This window comes from Aythya fuligula, chromosome 3 (assembly GCF_009819795.1).
Source record: "Aythya fuligula isolate bAytFul2 chromosome 3, bAytFul2.pri, whole genome shotgun sequence".
Classification (NCBI taxonomy): domain Eukaryota; kingdom Metazoa; phylum Chordata; class Aves; order Anseriformes; family Anatidae; genus Aythya; species Aythya fuligula.
Window position 1 is genome coordinate 110,175,796 of NC_045561.1, and position 25,489 is coordinate 110,201,284.

The following is a 25,489-nucleotide window of genomic DNA, read 5'->3' on the forward strand; positions in this document are numbered from 1 at the left end:
TGGTAGATATTATTTATAATTTACAAGAAGATTATTTTATTTATTTTATTTTATTATTTTATTTTATTATTTTATTTTATTTTATATTATTTTATTTTATTTTATTATTTTTATTTATTTATTTTTATTTTTTTTTTTCTCTATGTCCTTCTTCCCTGGAAGCTCTAAATCACATTGAAACTAACTGCTCTGAAATTAAAGGGAGGCCAGAATTGAAGGCCATTCTAAATATCTTCAGTTCCTACTGTATTCATCTGGAGTTTGTATCACTGAAAGGTTTTGAAAAACAGGCACCTGTATAAAAGTGGCCAGGAAAACTGTAAAGCATGCTAAACCCTCTGCGGCTGAGCCAAAATTTGTTCTGGAGTGGGAGAAGATAGGATGAGGAAAGGGGAAATGACCTCTATTCTTTTTCATGGGAGTACAAAGCTATAGTCTTCATGCAAATCGATCAGATGATAATCAGCACAGTACTTGCAGGAGAGGCAGATGCTTGATATATTTGTTACTAAATTTCAGCATTGTTCAAGGTTTTGTTTGCTGGCAAAAGTGCAACTGAAAGCAGTAGTTCTGTATGGAAGATTGGTAGCTGGGTTTCAAAAACCAGTCTCTTGGTGGTTGCTCTGGATTTATAATGTAGACTGCATTACTGTTAGTAAAGAGCATGTCTCCAAAGAAAGTAACTCTCTTTAATCCAATTGAAAACCTAAAACTACCAATAGTGACATCTGGTGGTACCTAAAAATGTCACTTATGAAAGCAAATAACTACTTTATGCAAAAAGAAGATTGGCGGATTGACAGTCTTATGGAGTGACACTCTTTCAGCAGGAGTTAATAGAAATTTTATTCAGTGATCTGAAACTGGTGTATCAATGATACCCTCTTCCACACTTCAGCAGGAGGTATCTATGAAACCTCATTCCACATGTAGTTATAGCACAGACTCCACCCCATCTCTATGTTGAGGGAGTTAGGTGACCTTGTAAATGATTCTTAGGGACTCTTTATGTTCCTTGGCACTGTGAAAAATACATCCCATAAATATGACATACATAGAGTGATTCAAATGAGGGATGCTGCCACCTATGAAGAAATAAATGCAGATACAATGGACTTTGGCACTATAATATATGACACCTAGCTAGGCTGGAAAAATGTATCAAGTGTCTTCAATTAAAGTAATAATAATCCTCTTAGTCCTGCTCAATTCAAGCCAAACATTTAATTCATTTTTCTCTCAGCAGATCCTAATAACCCTACTAGAGTTCCTAAAACTCATTCCTTCTGAGTAAACTCTTCTCTGTGCACTGCTGAAGAAACATTTGTCTGGTCTCACATCCTACATGCTTCCTTCTTTTCTTCAGCTGCATAGATGGCACCTTGACAATTTTTCTTGCAGACTGTACAGGTTCAGGTACATCCTGACTTGTGCCACAGCAGAAAAGAAACTGTAGAACGGGAAGGAGAAAGAATATTACGCCTGCTGCTAGCATGTTATTCTTCCCAAAACCTGTGATTAGATTTACCTGTGATTAGAATCATAGAATGGTTTGGGATGGAAGGAACCTTAAAGGTCATCTAAATCCAACTCCTTGTCATGGGCAGGGTCACCTCCCAAAAGACCTAGTAGCCCAAAGCCCCATTCAACCTGGCCTTGAGCACTTCCATGAATGGGGCATACGCAACTTCTCTGGGCAACTTTTTCCAGTGCCTCACAACGTTCACAGTAAAGAATTTCTTCCTTATATCTAACCTAAATCTACCCTTTTATAGTTTAAAACCATTAATCCTTGTGCTATCACTACAGTCCCTGACAAAGAGTCACTCTCCTGCTTCCTCACAGGTGCCCTTTAAGCACTGGAAGGCTGCTGTCTCCCTGGAGCCTTCTCTTCTTGACACTGAACAACCCCAACTTCCTCAGCCTGTCTTCACAGGAGAGGTGCTTTAGCCATTTGATCATCCTCATGGCTCTCTTCTGGATTTATTCTAATACATACATGTTCTTCCTGTGCTGGGGGCCCCAGACCTAATGCAGCACTGCAGGTGGGGTCTAACAAGAGCAGAATAGAGAGGGAGAATCACCTCCCTTGACCTGTTGGCCATGCTTCTTTTGATGCATCCCAGGATATGGCTGACATGTCAGTCTGATGTTGGTGTTGGGGAAGCTCATGGAGCAGATTATCTTGAGTGTCATCATGCAGCACTTACAGGACAACCAGGTGATCAGGCCCAGTAAGTATGGGTTTATCAAAGGCAGGTCCTGCTTGACAAACCTGTTCTCCTTCTATGAGATGTGCTCAGTGGACAAGGGAAAGGCTGTGGGTGTGGTTGGTTTAGACTTCAGTAAAGATTTGACAACATTTACCACAATATTTTCCTGAAGAAGCTGGCTGCTCAAGGCTTGGATGGGTCTACGATTTGTTAGGTAAAAAACTGGTTGGGTGGCAGGGCCCAAAACATTATGGTGAATTGGGTTAAATTCAGTTGGAGGCCAGTCACTAGTAGAGTCCCCCAGGGCTTGGTATTGGGTCCAGTTTTCTTTAATATCTTCATTAATGATCTGGACAAGGGGATTGAGTGCATGTTCAATCAGTTTACATACAACACCAAATTAGACATGAGTATTGTTCTGCTTGAGAGTGGGAAGGCTTTCTAGAGGGATCTGGATAGGCTAGACTGATGGGCTGAGGTATGAGATTCAACAAGGCTAAGTGCTGGATCCTGCATGCAACCTCATACAACTCTACAGGCTGGGGGCAGAGTGGCTAGAAGCTTCCTGGCAGAAAGAGACCTTGGTTGATAGCTAGCTGAATATAAGCCAGCAGTCTGCTTGTGTGGCCAAGGAGGCCAACAGCTTCCTGGCTTGTATGAGAAATAATGTGGTCAACAGGACTAGGGAAATGATTATTCCTCTGTACTCAGCTCTGGAGAGGTTGTGCCTCAAATATTGTGTTCAGTTTTGGGCCCTTGATGTCCAAGAAGGACATTGAGGTTCTGGAGCATGTCCAAAGAAGGGCAACGAAGCTGGTGAAGGGTATGGAGAATAAGTCTTATGAGAGGTGGCTGAGGGAGCTTACATTGTTTAACCTAGAGAAAAGAAGGCTCAGGGAGACCTTATCATGCTGCACAATTATCTTAAAGGAGGCTACAGGGAGATGGGTATTGCTCTCTCCTCCTAAGCACCAAGTTAAAAGATGAGGAAATAGCCTTAAGTAGTACTCAGGGAGGTTTAGGTTGGATATTAAGAAAAACTTCTTCACTGAATGGGTTGTGAAGTACTGGAAGAGGCTGCCCAGGGAAGTAGAGTCACCATCCCTGGAGGTCTTCAAAAATATGTAGATGTAGAGCTTAGTGACAGTTTAATGGTGGACTTGGCAGGGTTGGTGAAAGGTTGGACTAGATCATCTTAGTTTTTTCCAACTCACATGACTCTATTTCTTATTCTGTTTGACAAGATGGTGGCCAAGTTGTCTTGATATGAAAATGAATAAGGACTTTGAGAAGCACTTTTCACCCTATATTTTGTTTTCCCAGAAAGAAACATCATATTTCCCTACTGCATTTCCCACTTGTTCCCCAGATTTTGTTGTTGAGCATGGCACCATAGGGCATGGGACATCTCTCTGGTGAGTTTGGGTTAGTTTTCCTGGCTGTGTCCCCTCCCAGTTCCTTGTGCACCCCCAGCCTCCTCACTAGCAGGGCAGCACAAGAAGCAGAATAGTCCTTGGCTGCGTAGGCACTGTTCTGCAACAACTAAAAGTGTTAACACCTCTCCTTTCATCAAAAATTCAAAACACAGCATCATACAAGCCTCTGTGAAGAAAATTAACTCTATCCCAGTCAAAACCATGACAATACCTCATGTCTGATCTCCTTTCAAAGGTGGTTTCACAGTCTCTAAGGGATAACCACGATACAAAGGGTGTATCTCCTAGAGCTGGCAGTGCTTGAAGAGAGTGGCAGCTTCTCAATTCTTTTATAAACACTTCACAACAGTGAACAAACAGCAAGTCTTCACAGTGAGCAGCAGAGCAGGTATTGAGTTAATAGCTGACTGATCCTCAGATTTACATGAAAGCAGCAACCTACAAATTTGTGCCCATACAACACCAGCACTGGGACAGGAAACAAATATTTCAGTCTCACTACAAGAAAGACACTGAGTCCTCCAGGTGATCCTTAATGCCTATATTTATAATTTCCTCACATATTTCTGCTCTGACTGACTCAGTTCTTGGTAGATGCATGTGCTTGATCTGCCAGGCAAAGCACCCAAAGTGAAAATTTTCTTTAGAGTATCAGAAATATGAACTGTCACAGCTGAATTCTGGATGTCTCTGAGTCCTTGTAGCTGAATTGCTTTTCCTTGTTCTCAATGTGCTTGTGGACACTCCAGCAGAAACTTATTTTTCTTCTGTTTTGATTCTTTTCCTTTTTTGAGTGGTTAAAATCTAAGTACCCCAGTATAAAGAATACAGATTGCACTAACAAAATAGAGGGTTTCTGTCTCAACAAAACCTTAATGCACCAGATAGAATACTATCAGATTAATTAAAGGTTTTGACTGATATTTGCAGGCCCTCCTAATTGCCTGAAAAGCTTAAAGATTCTCACCCAATCCAAAAAATTAAGATGGAAACTGCAAATAAAATAGTTGTTGTGGAGAATTTTTCTCAGCAAATGCTCTGAAACAGCATCAGCTGTTCAAATGAACACCTGTTAGTCAAAAGTGCTTTATATAAGTATATATGTTATATATAACTATATAACTTATATATATATGTTATATATATATAAGTTATATATATTATATATAATTTATGTTATATATATAAATATAATATAAATATATAATAAATATATGTATATGTTTATATATAAATATATATAACTTATATAACCATCTATACTCCGGACTTTACATTTACATTGGTAAATTTACCAAATACAGTGAATAGGTCACTAATTCAGCTCTCTAATAGGTCACTACTTACATTGCCCTTTTATGTGTTACCTAACACACAAATTTTGCTTTGAAAGTTAAGATATAACACAGCTTTTGCCTTTGGTCACAGATGAAGGTTTTTGGTAAAGGTAATGAATCCAAGAGATTAACAAAAAAGCCCACCGTGCCTTGTTTTTTTTTTTTTGTTTTGTTTTGTTTTTTCTTTTTTCTTCTGACAAGAAAACCAAAGTTCATTGTTATTTTAAATGGATTACAATACCAGTTCCTGAGTTCCTGCTTGAAACAGACAACAAGAGAAGCTGCCTCAGCAAAAAGTAGTTCTTGGATAAGCTGTTCAGTGATTTTCGTTTTTGCCTTCAGGCATGAGATATTGAAGAGTTTACCTTCTTGAAATTGGAAGCAGACTCCTGCCAGAAGAGTATTAGGGTCTTGTACAATAACATCAGCAAAGAAGAGACAGCGGAGGCAAAATGAATACACAAAGACCTTGGAGTTTTGTGACTGCTTAGAAAAGTTTCTACAAGCCTTTCTTTGGATAGTTTTGATTTTGGAGGGGGGAAAAAAGCTTTTGCAAAATGCCTTAGACTGAGATTCACAAGATGAACACACTTCCAAAACTTGTCACAGATTTACTCTGTTAGTTTTGGTAAAGGACTTAAGATGATTTACAAAAGAGCACCTAGGATCTTAAAATGTAACTTAAATAAAAATTAGGCACATACTTCAAAAGAAGAGATCCAAAATCCCTTCATGTACCTGCTAGAATGCTGATGAATTCAGTGATCTTTGAGTCTGGGAGAGATGTCAAGCTTATAGCTCACATCCAAAAGGCATTGATCTTTTAATCGCAAAAGAAACAAAGTTAGCTGAATGAGGCTCAGTCATTGAACATGCCCAGAGATGTTATTGCTTGCCTTGGGCTGTTTGGGATTCACAGACTAGGCATATTTAATTCCCACAAAGACTGTGAAGCAAAACACTCCAAACTGAGAGAAAGCATGGATTACTGGGGACAATAATGTCCTTTCTAGTAAGAAGGACTTCATGCTAAATGTTGTAAATGAACTCTGCAAATACAGCAAAATAGATATGATGAATCTAGGAAGAAAAGTATTCATTTAAAATTTCTTATTGAGTGTGACAGTAGCAAAAAATATTTATATATATGTGTGTCTGGTCTTCTTAATTTACCATGTGGATGTATCAGTTTTGTGAAAATGACTGTGCCAAGGCAGAGGTGCCTACTGAACTGTGGCTGGGGTGGAACTCTAAAGAAAGGAGAGAATGGAGAAAAGCTCAGAATACACATAAGACCAGGCAGGCACAGACCCAATAAGCAGGGAGAGCTTGGAAGCCTTGGAAGAAGCAAGTTGCTGTCTTTTGGTAAGAGTAGAGCCATGAGCAAGCTCTCAAAGACAGAATGGTGTCACAGAATTTGTGCAACTTCACAAACACTGAAAGTTGTTGGTCTCAGAGTAAGAAAGACTCATTCTGGAAGGACACGGTAGACAAAGTGTTCCATACCTTTTTTTTTTTTTTTTTTTTTTTTTTTTTTTCAGACTGTCTACTTAAATCTCACTAATAATTATCTATCAGAGAATCAGCATTTGTATTCTGACATGACCTACATTTACATGTAGAGCATTTTGGTTTTCTTTGACATACGGGCTTTAGAGAAAAACAGGCACATTTTTACAACCCCAACCAGATTCTGTTGAAATTTCTTAATTTTCAATATAATTTGAAAGAGGTTTGAGGTCAGAGGAGGGAGTGGGAGAATAGATAGAGAGTTCAAAGCCAGGTGTGTAAACTAATGCAACATTTTCTTAAATAAGGGAAGAATGAGAAGAGAGACATTGGTAGTAATTCTGCCACAGAATGGATGCTAACAAAATATGAGCTCTAAGAAATTTCCAAGAGGAGTACACCAGATGAGAAGGTAAGGAATAAGACAGCTGGTAAATATAATCTGTAATTGAGTTTGCTTCTCTTCTTCCTTTGCAAACCATCATTTCATCCTGATTTGATAGATTAAAGATGCTTCTTTTAGATCATATCTGATATCAAAGTGATTTTAGGGCATTTTGACAAACTTCTTTCCTTGTCAGATTGACAAATATGACAGACTGAAGTGGAATACCTCTTTATGTACAGGGAGAGTCCCAAGAGTTGGGAAATACAATCTGCACACCACTCCAGGCACTGACAGCTACATTAGAGTAAACCAATTTCTTGCTATAAACTGCAAAATCTATTTTTTGGGCTGGAGAGAAAGAAAATTGTGGTGTTCAAACAAATAACACCATTGTTGTTACATAAGCTCCATTCATGACTGATGAACACTCTCTAGGACCAAATGCAGGACAGTGCATCAGTGTGACATTGGGTCTTCTTTAACAAATATCTGATGCTGTGATACTGCTTTTGTTCCCGTACTAATCTTGGCACTGTGACCCTGTATTATGTAGATACATTAGGTCAGTCTGTGCTATATCAGGCTCTGCACAGTACATTCTCACCACTTTGATTCTAACTTACTTTGAAAATTACATCCAAAAATCTAAATTTTTAATTTATCTGTAGGATCCAGGTGTTTCTGATGAGCTGGACAGTTTCAGACTTTAGATAATAAGGGAAACTCAAATTTTATTTGCTTGGAATAAGAAATGGGTATTTTTCACTCTATGACTTGTACCTATTTTATAGAGATGACAGTTTAGAACTAATTCATTTTAGCTACCATCACGTTAAGAGGAAATCTGCATATGGTCTGCTCTTGAGAGATAATTAAGAGATTCACTGAATTCAGTGGGTATGCTAAAGAATTGTACAGATAAAATGGTTGCCAGTTCCTGGAAACTTTTCCTGAAAACTGTCTTGTGGTATCTTTCCAGAGCCCTAGATTTCTGGTTTGTGAAGAGTAAGACTTCAGTATGTAATCCCAGAAAAAATATGATACATGATTTTTTGGGAGGACTGCATAGGACCAGATTGAATTTGCAGGCTGATTGTTTCCACAGTGACTTAAAATCTTCAGTATTACACTGGAGACCTTCACTGTAGATGTTTGCATATGAAAACCATTTTGTTCAATATCTACAGACAAATTTATACTTACAATTTGTTGTTTTAAATGTGATTAAAAAAATAATACATAATAAAAAAGTAACAGATCCAAACTCAGCAAGCTTTTACAAATAATAATCAATCCAACCAACTAAAATTATTTAACTAAGATGGAATGAGTGTTTACTTTGGAACAATATATCACCAGTGATTGGAACAGGTGCACAAAGTGTCTTAATAAATCAGTAACCTGAAAAACACATCAATTACTTTGAAGGTTAATGGATTTTTTTTGTTTGTTCTCCAAAAATCATGAAGATGTTTTCCTGAATACTTCAAACCATTCAGAAAACAAACCAATACAACAACCTTGACAATAATAATAATAATCAATTAGAAATGAACCGCCACTATGGACAAAAAAAAAGAAAAATATATGGTGGTTAATAAAGCAGAAACAAATATTAGTGACATAAAAATAAACAGCATGTATTTGTGACTAGAAGGAAGAGGAACTGTTGTAACACAACATTTTTTGGACTCAAGATACTGAAAAGAAATAATTGGATTTACACCTCTCATCTCACTGCAAAATAATTCAAGTCAGGAATTTTCATCACGGACATTACTTGGGGAAACAGCATTTTATGGTGAAACTCTCAGATGATAATGGTTTCAGAAAAGCAGAATAAGAATCTTATAAAAATATATTATAGTGACTAAGCTACTACCTCAAATACACATCTGCAGCATAAGAGACCCTGGAATTTTGACTTTAATAATGTAATCAGTGAAGTGGTAGTGAATCATAGTAAGTTTTTAAGGAATTTTCATTTAAGTCCTAAAGAGTAAAAAAATTAAACCTTTAACAAGTTGAATACCGCTTTTCCCATCAACATACTTAAATTTTGTCATACAAATCTGTGGCGGATGTGTGGAAGAGAGAAGTCATGCTATGGCACAAACTATAAGGATTCAAAGTGTATGATTACGGCAAAAATATGTATTTTTTAGATGTTTCATAAAGTCCAACAATAGGGATATGGAAATTAAACTAATACATAGACATGTTACTGAAATATTTATGGCCCTAATTTTGGACATCTATTTTCATTACAAGTTGAATAAAGCAACAACAACAAAAACATACAAAACCAACTAATATGCAACACATTTTATATAAAAAAAAGAGTGAAAAAAAAGGAGAAAAAAAGTGAGAAAATATTCAGATATTTAAGATACTTTAATAAAAAGGGAACTTGATTTGCCTTGTCTTTCAGTATGCCCTTGGTCTTTCAGAGAACTGAAGAACACTAAGTATTAAATAGATCACTCAGAAACTTAGACAATAGAAAATTTCACCCACTAAAATAAATTTATTTTTAGTGAAAATTATGATTGTATATAGGCAAATTTCATAATGGAATCTAATTTGCTAAGTTCAAATTACCACTAAAAGCCATTTATTTTCTTTACTGCCTCAGCAGGTAAAATTAGCTATGTACATTTTTAACATGCACTATATAGATGCCTATTTTGACTAAATTATGTACAGCACACGTTTGAATTTGTTTTCACAGAATTTATTCTGCTTTTAAATATTATTGTTGTTAACTGTACTCAGATGCAAGTCTCTTAGACTCAATGAAATATTTCAGGTTTACAGAGGTAGAAGAAAACAAATCAGAATCACAGATTCAGCAACTTAAAGAAAGGGGGATGGGGGGGAGGGACACACACAACAATACATATTTCATTTCAGTTTTTCATCCCATCACTTTCTGAATTCTTGCTATCTAGAAGGATTTTATTTTCTCCTTGCTTTGAATATACCAGAAATGCATTCAACTTTTACAGAGTTCATAAATTATTTTGTTTAGGGAGTTTGATTCACTTAGTGAACTAAAAAATAATAAAAAAATCTATTCTTATTCCACATAGTCCAGACCAGAGCCTGTGAAATGCACCAATGAGCTCCTTGGAGCATCCTATATATAGCAGCAACAATCATATTTCCAGTGACGATTCTTGAAACACTAGGATAATTTAAAAATAGTTTGTAATTTTGAAATACATATTTAATACAAAGTGTTTTTTGAGCAAAAGAGCAGGGATGATATGTATCTGGAAGCAGAAGACTAGAATTACAGAATCATAGAATCATAGAATATCCCAAGTTGGATACCCACAAGGATCATCTAGTCCAACTCCTGGCTCCACAGAGGTCTACCCAAAAATTCAGATCATGTAACTGAGAGCATAGTACAAACACTTAAAGTCTTGGTGCCATGACTACATCCCTGGGAAGCATGTTCCAGTGCACAACCACCCTCTTGGTGAAGAACCTTTTCCTGATATCCAGCCTGAACCTCCCCTGCTAAATTAGACAACTTTACAGAAGGAGTGGTAGTGATATATGGTGCTTCAAACTATCAAGGTAAATTTAGGGAAAAAAGATTGATCTATTAGACAAGGCCTGAATATGTGACTGTGATTCATGCAGGGGCAACTACAGATAAAAGAAATAGAGGACTAGAACAAAAATCCTTCGGTTTCTTCCTATCTCATTTGAAGTCAACTCAATTCTTCTGTCTTATAAATCCAACATTTCATAATCAACAACCCCAAATCAAGAAAAAACAAACAAACAAACAAACAAACTAGACTCAGTTGTAGTATCTGCAATCGTAGTATCGGCAATCTGATTAAGATCTGTCGTATTAAGACTTTTTAAGTGATTACTAAGTTTAGAGTTGTCTTCCCTATCATAGAGTCATCACAGAATGATTTGGGTTGGAAGGGACATAAAAGATCTAATTCTAACCCTCCTGCCATGGGTAGGGACACCTTCCACTAGACAATATTGCTCAAAGCCCCATTCTAGCCTGGCCTTGAACACTTCCAGGGAAGGAGCATCTACAGCTTCTTTGTGCAACAACTTTGTGTGTCTCACCACCCTCAGGATAAAGTATTTTTTCCTTATATCTTATCTAAACCTACCTATTTCTAGTTTAAAGACATTACTATTTCTAGTTTAAAGACATTACTTCTTGTCCTATCACTGCACTCCCTGACAAAGAGTCCCTCCCCATCTTTCCTGTAGCCCACCTTTAAGTACTGGAAGGCCACTATAAGATCTCCCCAGAACCTTCTCTTCTCCAGATTGAACTCCAAATTCCTCAGCCTGTCTTCATAAGAAAGGTGCTCAAGCCCCTTGATCATCCTCATGGCCTTCCTCTGGATTCATTCTAATAAGTCCATGTCCTTCTTATACTGGGGAACCCAGAACTGAATGCAGTACTCCAGCTGGTGTTTCACAAGAGCAGAGTAGACAGGTGGAATCACCTCCCCTGACCTGCTGGCCATGCCTCTTTTGATGCATCCCAGGATATGCTTGCTTTGTGGGCAGCAAGCACACATTGCCAGCTCATGTTGACCTTCTCATCCACCAACACCCCCAGGTCCTTCTCCTCAAAGCTGCTCTCAATACAGAAATCCTGGAGCCCACAGTCCAGTTCCAGAGACTGAACAACATGCACAGAGAAATAACCTTCAGACTCTGTTGTTTTTGATCTTGTGTGAGCCCAAAATCTTTTCCCAATTATCCTGTAGTTAGTATTCACGTAATCTTACCTTCTTACTCTGAAGATAAACAAGCAATTGACGGTCCCTTCATTTCTCATCAAGTTTACGATTTAAAATACTTCAAGCACTTTGACAGATGTATTTAGCAGCATGTAAGAGTTCCAGATCCAGCTCTCTACCACAGCTGTCATCACTGAAGCAGAAGATGTACCTAGACAAGATAGAAGTGATGGAAAGTCCTATCTGAGCCATCTGTAGCTAGTTTGAGTTTAAATAACAAAGACAATACATAAAATGGACCTCTGTGATGTTGCACCAACAAAAAAAAAGCAGCTCTGTTGAGGCCAGTCTTATGATTTTGTTGTCTCATCTGAGCTATAATTTGTACTTGAACAAATGTGGAGGTCTAAATGTATTCCTTCTCCATTCACAAATTCAGACTTATTGCTAGTGTCAACAATATCTCTGTGAAGTCAATTCCACTCTTCGAAAGCCGTGATGTCACATACTCTATGTGCCAGTGAAAAAAAGGCAATAGATGTTTGTAACACTTTAGCTGTCCACCTCTACAACACAGAGTTTAATCTAGCTATTCATGCACAGAGTCTGTCAGTGTCAGAGGAGTGGCACTCTTCATGTGAGAAGATACTTCGAGAGACACTAAATTCAGGTATTTTGATTTGATTCACACTGTGTTAAAAAAAAAATAAATAAAAAATTAAGTTCTAAACTGAAAATTCAATTTTTTGTTCATCCCCTGATGATTTTTCTTTGATCCCCTGATGATTCTTCTTTCTCTGATTAAGGAAATCAATGTTTCTGCTTTGTGGGAATATCAGATTGCAGTGATTTTTGTCTGATGAGTTAACAGATTGAGATCTTTAAAACTAATTTTATGGGATTTTTATCAGTCTTTTAATCACTTTCATGATTCTTTTTTATTTTTTACAATTTTATGCTATTTTAAAAGAATATTGTCACCAAACTGGTAGGAAATATTCTAGTTTCTGTTTCAGAAACACACAGGAATAAAAACCAATAATTTGTTTGTTCACTGTCCTCCTGATAACTAGAGTAGATGAATCTTCTTGCCACAACACTTTAATTCTAGGAAATTAAAAATTTTCTACCAAGACTCCTAAACTTTTTATGGAGTAATAGACTGCTATTATAAAAATTCTATCCTACAGCAATCTTCTGCATCTTTCCTTCCCTTACGGGTGTGCTTGTATAAATATTCAATGTAATATTAGAGAAAAAAAAAATGTGTATTTTTGGATCTTATTCAAAAAGATACTACATTGCAAAATATACACTTGGCTCTGAGCGAACTAGTAGATTGACAGACAGGGAATAAAGGAAGAACTAAAGTGATTGATAGAGGACAACAAATGAGAATGAGCAAATGAAACAAAATATTAGAAATAAGTCAATTTTAAGTAACTATCAGAAGTATTTAGTAGAGAGTACAGAAATTTAACTGAAAATGTAAATAATAAAATTGAGGTTGAACATCTGAAAATGCTCTATCAATGTCTCATGCTGTAGACCATTTTCTAAAGGAAAAATTGTATCTTGGGACATTTTAAACCTAGACTGGGAAAAATAGTTGGATGGAAATACTCTTGTCTGGGTAGAGCACTGGGCCAGATGGTCATTATTTCTGCAAATAAATAATGTAATGAGTCTATAATACCATTATCTGTTGAATAAGGAAAAGCAATTTTTTCATTACCAGATTTCTAAAGATACTTTTTGAAGGCAAATGGTCACTGGATGGGAAACATAAGTCAACTCAGACTTTAAAGGAACTTTAATAGGAAAATAATTCAATTTTCCAAGAAGTCTGAGCAGTTGTGAAATTAAAATATGCTTCTACCTCTTAGTCTGGAATAGAGATGCATTTCGGTAGGTTTTCTTTTACTGTTACTTATGTTAGACAAGTTTCAGTGCAAAACATAAAAAGCTAATATTTTAACATCTTATCTGCTTCCTTCTATGAAATAATTCAGTAACCCATTGATTTCACTAGGCTTCGAATCAAGTTTTTCACTTTTGGAAAATAAAATTTACTGAAGACTAAGCATAACCAATAGGTTTATTCATTCACCAATAAATAAATAAATAAATAAATAAAAAGAACACTAAAATTTTGATGCAAAACAATAGATGTGAGATTTTTTATTTTTTTAAAGCAATACTTATCATGTGGTGCATAATGCACTGAAAAATAGAATACACTAAAAAGGTAGTTAACTACTACAACCTGTAGTATCTAGGAATAGGGTGACATCTGGCAACTCTCCTTTCAGACTCAGAGCTTAATTTAATTTGATTTTGTTTCACAATCCTTGTAATGTAGGCAACTATCTTTCTGTTTCAGTTGGTTGAAATACACTGTAATGGACCTCACTACAAGCAGTTTAAAAAGAAGCTGAAGATCTGTACACCTGTACACAGAGGTTTCATGTAAACTAAGATATTTTTTCCCCCTCAATTAAGATGACATAGTCACTGAAAGGTAATAGAAGGTTTATTTTCACCTTTTTTTTTTTTTTTTTTTTTTTTTTTTTTTTTTTTTACAGAGCATAAAAATAGTTATTTGGAATTGAAGGACGTTTCCTAATTCCTAATTTCCTGTTCACCATCTACCTAACATATGTTTACTTTGCTTCTTCCTCAACAGGTGTTGTTACTGAAATGTTTCCACTTGGTGGCAGATACGGTAGTCTGTTAAACCACACAATTCGTCATCCATCAGATGTACGGTAGCCTGATCTTTCCTAGGTTAGTTGGCCAAAGTACATCTGGATGGTCCTCAAACTAGTCAAATGAATTATGGTTACGATACAGTTATCAGTTATGTCATATGACATAATATCAGTTATGTCATATGACCAGTCCCACTAAATATAAAAAGAGCTGTACTTTTGAAGGTAAATCTCAGTTATCATAAACTTGTTATTCTGACACAGATGTTTTAAGACCCTTGGTTGTCTCAAATGACACCAGAAGTCTACACGATAAGCATCATCTTAGGCATCTGTCCACCCAGCCTGTCTTTCTACTGCCTCTCCCATTGCCTATGAATTTCCTGTAAGTCACCATCATATCTATCATCCTTGTGCAGGTAACTCAGTTATTCTAGGATGACAGTTTCCAAACTTTTTCGATTGTGCACCCCGTCAGTAAAATATTTTGAACATGTACCCCCAATATAAATATAAATACAAATATAAATATGTACATATATATCATACTACTGGGCTAATATGTACACTAGAAAACATACCAAAAAAAAAAAAAAAAAAAGAGAGAGAGAGAGAAATATAAACTATCATTTATTTATTTATTAATGGTACAGAAATATTTTCTTTCCAGTGGATTGGCTTGTGTAGTCCATTTTGGAGACCACTAATCTTGGGCATTTCATATGATATTAGGCATCTATATATAGTCATCCAGGCCCTGTTCAAGGACCGGAATGAGAATTTTGGCATTTAGTACACAAGCAAACACTTAAGTGTAGGTGTTTTACTCCAGACACAATCCCACCTCATCTGTCCACCTTCTCACAGAACAGGGAGGGCGACAAAGGGCAAGCAACAGAAAGACAAAAACAATTTCCTTTACTCCTTTTATATTTCCTCCTCTACTAGGGTACTAGGTCTTTTTATCATATGTTTGTAAAGAATAGAACTAGCAGTTGATGTACAAATCTGAATAAAAAAAGTCTTCTCTATATGTATACTAGTGAAATAAGTGTTGCTGCAATTTGACTATTCATTTAGATTCTTGTAACAGCTGTTGACAAACTTTGGCCTCAGCTGTTTAGCACTTTTACAGAGATATCCCAGCCATAATCCAGAGTTTATTATAGGTCAGAGACCTCTGTTTCTGAGGCCAAGAGAAAATAGATTAGCCAGTTAGCCTCAGGACCAGAAAAATGTCATTAAAAATATGGATTTTGTTATGAACTGACATAGTGCCTGAACAAATTCCTCAGCATCTTGGAGTATGTCAGATGGTTTTATTCAGTGATCAGTTCTACCTCAGAAGGCAACTGTTTGCTAGTATGTTGACAAGAGTCAGAAGAATAATTTGTTTTAAGGCAAACTTGTTCAAAAATATTCACAAAATTACTATATAACCTTGACATGGAACTTTTGTTATTAATACAAGCCTTGAATAAAGCTCCTCAAAAAAGAGCAGTTAGCACTACTCCTTCAATGAGTAAATGTTATGGCTTGAATACAAGCTCTCTGTGTTTCTGTTTGAACTGGTCTTTGCTTTTTCATACACCACTTTAAACCCTTACAGAGCCTAATGGAACTTGGATTCTCACACAGTCCCTATCTGTCTTCCTCTTGTGTCTTTAATTTGGTCTCTGCCTGTATCTTCTCTATTACCTAATTAAAGATTATTAATTCCCAGCCAATCCTTAACTAGACTAATCTAACCTATTTATCTAGAGTCTTTCTCCTTCCCTTCTGCTTTTTACTCTGTCTTCTTTGCTAGCCTAAACGTCTGGCAGAAGTGAAGACTTCTACAGGTGGAAGGTGCCTTCCAGTTGGGCTACTTTTTTGAAACATTCCATGTTATCAATATTGTCATTTCCAATTTACCAAACTTCAGTTTATGTAGCTGCCTTTCAACAAGATGTGTATTTCTCTAATAAAACAGGACAGCTGGGAATGATAATAACTATTGTACCAGCAAAATAACAGACAACATGAAATAACCCTTAGTGAGTTAGAATAAATATCTACCCAGCCCACTTTTCCATCTTTGGGAATACCTCAGGGAGAGAGGCTGATTGAACAATAAAAAAGAACCACATATATTTAAGATAAATCCTTCTTTTCACATACTGCCTACAAGCTTCTCTTGGTAGTTTGGGACAGAGATTGCATCTGAACAATGTTTTACCACCACTGCCAGATCAATTCCCAATGAAACTGTCTGACCTTTTAAAACTCATTTATGCTTTTGTTCCTAAAGCAAACAATGACAATGGATTCCAGAGCTGAATGATGCACTGTGTGAGAAGCACTTACCTTTGTTTGCTTTAAACTCTCTACCTAATAATAAATTGGGTTGTCCTTAGTTCTTTCATTGTATCAAATAGTGAATAATTGTCCTACTGCTATTCAGCATGTCACAATGATTAATATCTTTCTCACATTCCTAGCATACTGAGGACTTCTCAGTCTATTGATTGCCTCCTTTTATGAAAGCTGTTACATATTTCTGATAATCTTTCTTTCACGTCTCTGAACTTTTCTATGTCTTGTTTCAGATAGTCATACTTGAACAGATCATATTGTGCAAGATATAGATGCACCATAGATTTATACAGGCTACAGTTAAGTTCTGTGCTCAGTTGAGAGCTTAAGATCACCAACCATCACCAATGTAGTATAGTGTTTCTGTTTAACCTAGACGTTATATTTTTCTCCATATATATCTCACCATAGAGAGATATAGCATCAGCTTAAAATTATCCTTTGAAATTTCATGCTTACTTTAAGGTTGTTTACGCAGACCAAGATTGGGAATTCAGTGGGATCAAAAAGAATCAAGGAAGGAAGTAAGGAAGGAAGGACTGGGGGGAGGAAGGAAAGGAGGGAGGGACGAACGGAAGGATAGAACTGTGAACTTGGTCACCATGACTTTTCACAGATTCTCAGCAAAGTGGTATAGGGTGTCTTTTTCTGTGATTAGTATTTATAATAACATAAAAGTTGATGAGGAAAAAGAACATCAGTGACTGTTTTTCTGTTGTAACATAACGATCAGACAAAGGAAAGGATTTTGACTGTGTTGACCATTGCGTAACTGCAAGTGTTGCATCAGAATTCAATACAGACATAACAAAATAACAACTGGCTTTATCATAATCTGCTTGGTTTGCTTGTTTGTTTGTTCCTTGTTTGGTTGGTTTTGTTTTTCACTTGCATATACAGTAAAAATCAGATGAATGAATCTGTAGGAGAAATTTCATTTAAAAATGTTTCATTAGAATATTATTTTAACTGGAGAACTCGTTGGCATCCAGAATAACATTTCTCTTCCATGATTCTTTGCTGTTCATGGGAACCAAAATTACAGTAGATCTGCAATTTGAGAACTATTCATTCCTCTTTTATTTAGTGAAGTGTTAGGGTCTGTTTAAGCATATAGTTCAATTTAACAAGATATAATATTTGGTGGTATCCAAAGAGACAACCAACAATAAGGAGGTATCCAAAGGACAACAGTAAACAGAAAAAAAAGAAAAAAGAAAAAAAATCATAAAAAAAAATAATTTAAAAAAAATCATAAAAAATCCTAAACCAAACAAATATTGTTTTGGTAATATCTTATATCTGAAAAAAGCATAACTTAATCATTGTTTAATGTTTATTCGCCTATAGTTTTAATGTTTATTTAAAACAAATTGCACACCAATTTAAACCCCAACTCAAATACTGACCTGCAGTGTATATTTCTGAAGTCTATGACCTATTTCATCATTGGTTTTCACACAGAACTTAGCAGGCACAAATCTTATTTTCCTATCTCTGAAATAGGGATTATTCTGTATATTTAGTAGGGATTTTATATTAAATGTGTTTTTACATATAAAAACACATATTTACATATAAAAACACATAATATATATTTTTTTTAATTTTCCCTGAAAACATTAATGGTCAAAAACCTTTACTAGGTCACACAAGCCCTCAGGTCTTGGCATACCATGCTTGTTCTGCATGTCCCTATTATGTATCAGGACTAATGCCCAAGAGGTAGCCTGCAAAACAACAGGATGCTCATTTAAGACAGAAAGTGCAGCAGCCAAAATGGGCTGATCTCTCATTTGACCTCAGAGGTTTTTACCTTATGTACTCAATCAACTCCTTAGCTAAGCTTGCACAGCTGAAACTGAAGGAGTAGTGTCCTAGGCAGAACAACCTGATATTACAAGTGTAATGAATCTGACCCACTTAGCTAAATTGTTTGTACTCTGACTTAACACTTTGGCTTTACATTCAAAGTGGAACAGACAGCTCTCACTATCAGACCTGCTTCTGTGATAAATCTCTTACTTACTAGCCATTTTGGCAATACTTTGGCACTCAGCACCTTTACTGTTTTCAGATAGCCACCATAGGTGTTCAGCATGTTTGAAATTCAGGGGGGTTGTACTGAGATACTTATATATGAAAGTAAGAACAGACTTTTAGCCTTCTTCAGCTGTAATTTTGAAAGAATTAAATTATTTGGTTGCATGCTTTAAACAGAACATAAATTAGAATTGCATAAATAGCTTCTTGGATTGCGAATCCTTGGTGGGACTGATTTTTTTTTTATTATTATTATTAGTATGGAGCATATTGTCAGAACTTAACTTATAATAAATAACAGATAATTAAAGTATGCTCATTCACAGCAAGGCTAAATTTGACCCTTTATTTATGAACTGGCAAGCCATCTAAGCAGCAACTGTGCCTCAGGTGGTGCTATTGTATTCCTAATCATACTTACTGTCAATTAAAAAAAAAAAAACAAACAAACAAACAAACAAAACAGTAAAAGTTGATAACATAATTATTACAATGAAATGACAAAAATGTTCCCACAATAGCAGTGAAACAGCTAAAAGGTCACAGACTGTCTTTCATTAAGAATCTTTTTTAATATGATTTTTAAAGTACAATGAATATAAATATCCATTTTGTTCTTGAGCAAACTACCAGATACTTGCAAAGGTGTTGTAATGAGATATTGCTTCACTGTAGTATTTCTTCAAAGCTGTAGACACTATTTAGTTCCATCTGTCCCTATATAGAGCTCATTTCATGAGTGTTACATCTGCATGTTTTAACAGAAAAGATGGATCTTTAACAGAAGCTGATGAGAAAAAATGAGGTATCCAAATTCTTACGTTTTTATTTAATTGTGCATTTTACTGAAAAGGCAATGAGGGCTATATATTCTTTTCTTTTTATATATTCTTCTCTTATTCTATTCGAGGAGTGGCTGAGGGAGCTGGGCTTGTTCAGCCTGGAGAAGAGGAGGCTCAGGGGTGACCTTATCACTCTTTTTAGGTACCTCAAGGGAGGCTGTAGCGAGGTGGGGGTTGGCCTGTTCTCCCACGTGCCTGGTGACAGGACGAGGGGGAATGGGCTTAAGTTGAGCCAGGGGAGTTTTAGGTTAGATGTTAGGAAGAACTTCTTCACTGAAAGGGTTGTGAGGCATTGGAACAGGCTGCCCAGGGAAGTGGTGGAGTCACCATCCCTGGAAGTCTTCAAAAGACGTTTAGATGTAGAGCTTAGGGATATGGTTTAGTGGAGGGCTGTTAGCGTTAGGTTGGAGGTTGGACTCGATGACCTTGAGGTCTCTTCCAACCTAGAAAATTCTGTGATTTTGGTATTTCAAACAGCAATGATTTCTACAACATGATTTTTATACTGAAAACCATTACATTTGTCTTTACATATGTGAGTACTCCCATGATTGTTGGGGGCCCCTGTGATACAAAGATTATTGCTCCAATTCACAATGATATTTGGGCTCAGTGTGGCTACCCAGATCCTCAAAATAAGCAAAAAATAAAGGAGTCAGTCCAGATAAAACTTGCTTTAGGCTTACCTCTGAAGTTTTCTGTATGTAAAAATGGAAATGGAGCTCTCCAGAAGGTCATATACTCCAACTGTCTTTGCTGTCCTAGACAGACAGAAACAACCCAAACAAAACAAAACAAAAACCCTTATTGTACAGGGAGTGGGTACTTTTGGAACAGGCAATATTTGAGAGCAGGACTGAGGTCAAATCCTCCTTTCTTTAATTACTATATCATCTTTGACATTTAATCAGGAAGAATATCTGAAAGGTGCATAATGTTTAATCCAGAAGACTTCCCGGACTGTGGTAAAGGATGCAGAATTACTGTCTATATTAAAGAGACCACCAAAACTCAGAAAACAATGTGTGGCACAAGCTGACTGGTATGTAGGCAGAATTTGGAGACACACCTGCCCTCAAAAACCCAAGGAGCCTCCTTGGGCTCCTGTGGAGTCATCCCAAAATCCAGGCAGTGTTGATGGAGGTTCATCTAAACTCTCTTGAGAGTTTTGAAGTGAAACTATGAGAATTTTTTCAGCAATAGAAATTATGGGCAATGGAACATTAGGAAAATACAGAGCATGAGTAGGTAACTTTCTTACACAGATACACAGTAGATATTTAGTATTTTCTTCTTTCTCCAAATATTTTTTTAATTATATATTTTCTCTTCTGCATGTGTAACACTAACAATTTTCATTTATGTATCTCATGCTGTATCTAACGTATAATTTTAAACAATGAAAGACAATTTCACCTGTGGCTCATAACCAGTGTTCTCAAAAGAAACACCACATGGACAAATCAGGTCATTTCTTATGCATTCCCATATGTGTCCCTCTCTATGCTGAATTCAATGCCTGTGTTGCATCTGAAACACTTCTATTTACAACTATGCTATTGCTCATGCAGAAGCTGTAACATTCAAGGTCGTGACTCATAACAGGGAAGATCAAATTTTTCTGCAGTTCCTTTACCAGTGTCAGCCAGTAAGTCCCATTAGTTACTTTAGTGTTTCAGAAGCTCACTCTCTTTCTGAGCACGAAGGAAAAATACCTCAGTCCTTTACAGGCCTTTCTTCTTTCTGCTTCCTCAGAGATCTCTCAGACTTCACACAGCTGATGATATCTTTCTCAGACTAGCAGACACATATCTCTAAGTAAAACTGCCAGCAGCAAATGTCAACTATTTTCTTTTATCAATACTAAGATGGTCCCTAACAGCTTGGTTTAGTTTCTTGGTTCTTAGCTGTAGTTGAGAGCTGTAGGAGCTAATGATAATGACTTGTTTGTCTAGTACCTTTCATCTAGCAGCATCTAGCAGAATCCAAAAGTGTTTTATCTGATTGACAAAACGTGTAGAGGGATCTCTATGCATACCACTGAAATTGAACCAAAGAGGAGAACACTGCAAGGGAAAGCATAGAAAGAATTCACATAGGCTGCTTGTGCCTCCCTCTGCTGCGATAGTTGAGAAATAATACTGTGGAACTGCACTATCACAGGCTTCCAACAGGTGGTTCATACAATAGTCTTGTCCCACTATAGCATCTCTTCCTCATCACTGAAGGAACAAAAGCCAGTTAAGGGCAGGAGGTGTGAGGTTGAGAGGCAGGGGAGAAAGCAAAAGGACTAATATGGAGTTGAGGCATATCAAGGGAAACTTCCAGTAAAAGAACAGTGGGGATCTTGCTTCTATATAGAGAATAGGTAGGCTTGCCACTGTAATACAATATCTAGTTCTGGGGTCTAAAATTCAACAGTACCAAAAGATTAAAATACCATAAAGTATTCCAGTGAGGTTCACATAAATGGTCTGGACAATATATTTTTAATTATTACTATAGCATTTTTGAATTTGCCACGAAAGGAGAAGCAGATTTGTGACTGTTAGGATTGTCAGACAACTAGGAGATGCTGCAGAGGAAATGTATTAGATGCTCAAAATACCATTTAAAAGAATCTGGAAGCTAAGACAAATGCAATAGTAGGAACAGAAACAGAGTAAAAGCACAAAGTGCAAAGTCTTTTGGGTAGCTAAAAGAAAAATAACCCTTGCCCTTCTTTGGGAATTTGTCTTTAGATACGCCAGGGAAGAGGAAAGACTCTCAGGTGGACAAAGTGAATGCAAGTCATTAATGTCGCGTATCCTTGGAAAGAGCAAGTGATCTATGTTACATGTGGAGGGGTATTTTGAGCATTCATGTTTGCACAAGACACTGCTGAGACAACACCTGTGAAGACTTACCAGTGTGTGCATAAGAAGGATGAAATAGGCCTGAAACTGCACTGATGCTCCTCTAGGATTTTAAAGAGTGTGTAGGGGACCATAAAAATAAAAAGTAAAATAACTTATTTTATATAGCTTATTGAGGTGGAGTCTGAAAAATTATGTGTTTTCTTTCAAAAAAAATGGAGACAGAAACACCTACTAGAAAGAAATTTTTAAATAAACAGAAAAAATTGGGTGGAAGTCGGTTATGAACAAATGCAGGTTCAAAACTAGAATATTTCTAAAAATATAGTAGCAAAACAAAAAAGTTTAAGATCAAGAAAAATTCTTTCTAAAAAGATTATCTCATGTAGCTGTTGACTTTAACAGAACTTCAATTCAGTAGTTCAGGATGTCACTCCCAATAGTCTTTACCAATACTGCTATAATGGAAATATGAGCTGAAGACCAGGAGACACGGAGACCAAACACACAGGAAATCATCAAAGAGTTACAAGTAGCCACATGACAATGGGTTCTAGTAATTCTCTGTGTCCCTGACCTTTTCCAACAGCAAACAAAATGTTCCTTGGGAAGTGAAGCCCTGTTTTGTTTTCAACTGGTCAAACCAACAATTCATTAGATGTGAGAATACTTCTCAGAAGTAAATGTGATCACAAACACATACTAGTTTTATAAAACATAAGAACATACAACTTAGAGGTGGATGGAAATATAGCATGTCAGAACTAAAATCGTTTATATGTAAATGTCAGCTTTAACAACTCTCCAATTAAAAATAAATAAATAATCAAAGTACTCATTTTGGAACTGCCCGCATTTTCCTTCTGAGATTTAGAATGGAAGGCTTTTAAAATTTCATTTATGAGATTTATTTTGTAGTATAACAGGTGAAGAATTTTAAAAACTAAATGTTAAAAATATATATACATATGTTATCAAAATGAATGATAGTAACATTTTTATTGAGATTAAGTGATATTAGCTGGATTTTTCAGGACTTTTTAACTCTGAATCATGATTGGAAAAAAATGTTGATCCCTCAGAATCTGCCATACATTAAAAAACATGACTCTTAACACCAAAAACCTCCAATGACATTATAAAGGTACGGGGTTTTTAACCCAAATTATCTTCCCTTATGTTGTTCACAGAGTGACCGATGAGTGACTTCACTGATTTCATCTAAGTCAGTGGGATTAGACAATGATAATCAGTGAGGTTTAGGGGATGCACAATCAACCACTGATACCAAAATAAATAATTTTGAAACTAGAACCTCAGACTTATTCTGATATAATTGCTATCCCTCGAGTTTCTTATCTGTTTCTTTCTTATTTGCTTGAAAGTGAGTCATATGCAATATTTATAAGGACATATTTTCCTTAAAATAAAAATTTCCTTCAAGTTCTGTTTCCATTAGAGGGAAAAAAAATATGAGCTGGGAATACTTGTGTATATGAACAGTTGCTATTTATAAAAAGCACATCTTTCACTGAATAAGACAATTAATTACTCTAAAATAAAACATCTACCTCAATTTATTTTGTTATCAGGTTAAATGAAAGAAAGTATTTGCCCAGTTAGTGTTTTCACAATGTATAAACACACACGGGTCACTTGCAATTGTTTTTGGGACTTCAGAAACTTACAATCAGTGCATTTTTTCCCAGTCCATGGGATTTATTTGATCAATTGAAATCATTTTAGACATGGTAATGTTAGATGCAAGATAGATAACTCTTGTACTTTAACCAGCATGAAAAAAAAAAAACAAAAAACAACAACAACAACAACAACAACTCTCAAATCCATCTCCTTTTTGTGCTCTACACAATGAAGGTGGATGACTTTTCTGCTGGTTTTTCTAATTTGAAGGTTTAATGTGATCCATGAATTTTTTTGTAGGTATGAAATTCTTGTTTCCCTGAAATATATACTTCTGTTTATTGCTAAGACAGAGCGTAATAGCAAAGGAGTGTTAGGGCCAAACTATCTGATGGTCTTTCCTTCAGGGGAGACAGACACTGACCTGTGAGAGTTCAGATCATACAATTCTTTTAGACTTTGAAACAATGCAGTCCTGTTTCGCTCATCTGGTTATGCACAATGCACTGACAATCTCTTTTCTTCTTATAATAGAGCTAATGGCAACTGGAAATGACAACTTCAAAGTTAAGTTAGTGTAACATTGTGTCACTTTTTGTGAGAACAATGTTAATTAACACATCACTTTGCACCATGATGGAAAAATACTGTTATTAATTTCATTAAAATCTAGATCCGTGATGTTAGCTTAATACAGAAGGTGTGGCCTATTTGGTACTGATTATCTGACAAAAGATTAAACAGGAAAGAGGAGTTTTCTATATTTTTATTAAAATTTGTGGAAACTGACCCAGATTTTGACTGGAAGATTCATTAATATTCATTTGTATATAATTGCCTTAATTTTAGTGATAATGACTTCAGTTACCAACTGTGTGATTGATGGGACTTGTGTCTTCTCTCTGAAAGAGATGAGCTAAATAAAAAAGTAGAAACTTGCCATTCATGCATGATATTTTTAGCTGCCTTTAATTACAAGCTAGCTAAATAAGCATGCAAACCTCGCTATGATTGATAGGATCTCTATTCCATAGTGATTGTTTTTCTTGAAGTTAGAAGGTGCTTGAATCAACTGAGTGCTAAAATTAACTGGAAGCTGCATCCCAAAGAAGCCTCAATTCTTACTTAAATTAACAACAAAGAAGAAACACGTAAATACTTTACCTGTTCTAAATACATCCACTCAAATTGTCTTCATAGAAATCCACAAAGATGCCACCTAGATGGAACCATTCTACATATTTCAACTATAAAGGAACTAATTATCCTTCCCTGCAAAAAGAGCTGTGGTTTCAGAACAGACTCATTCTTCCCTGAGATGAAACATGACCTTCTAAATTTCAAAACAAGGAAAATCAAGACAAGAAAGTCATGCTCAAGATTTGTTCATCATTATGACAGTCAGTCAACATCCCTGCTT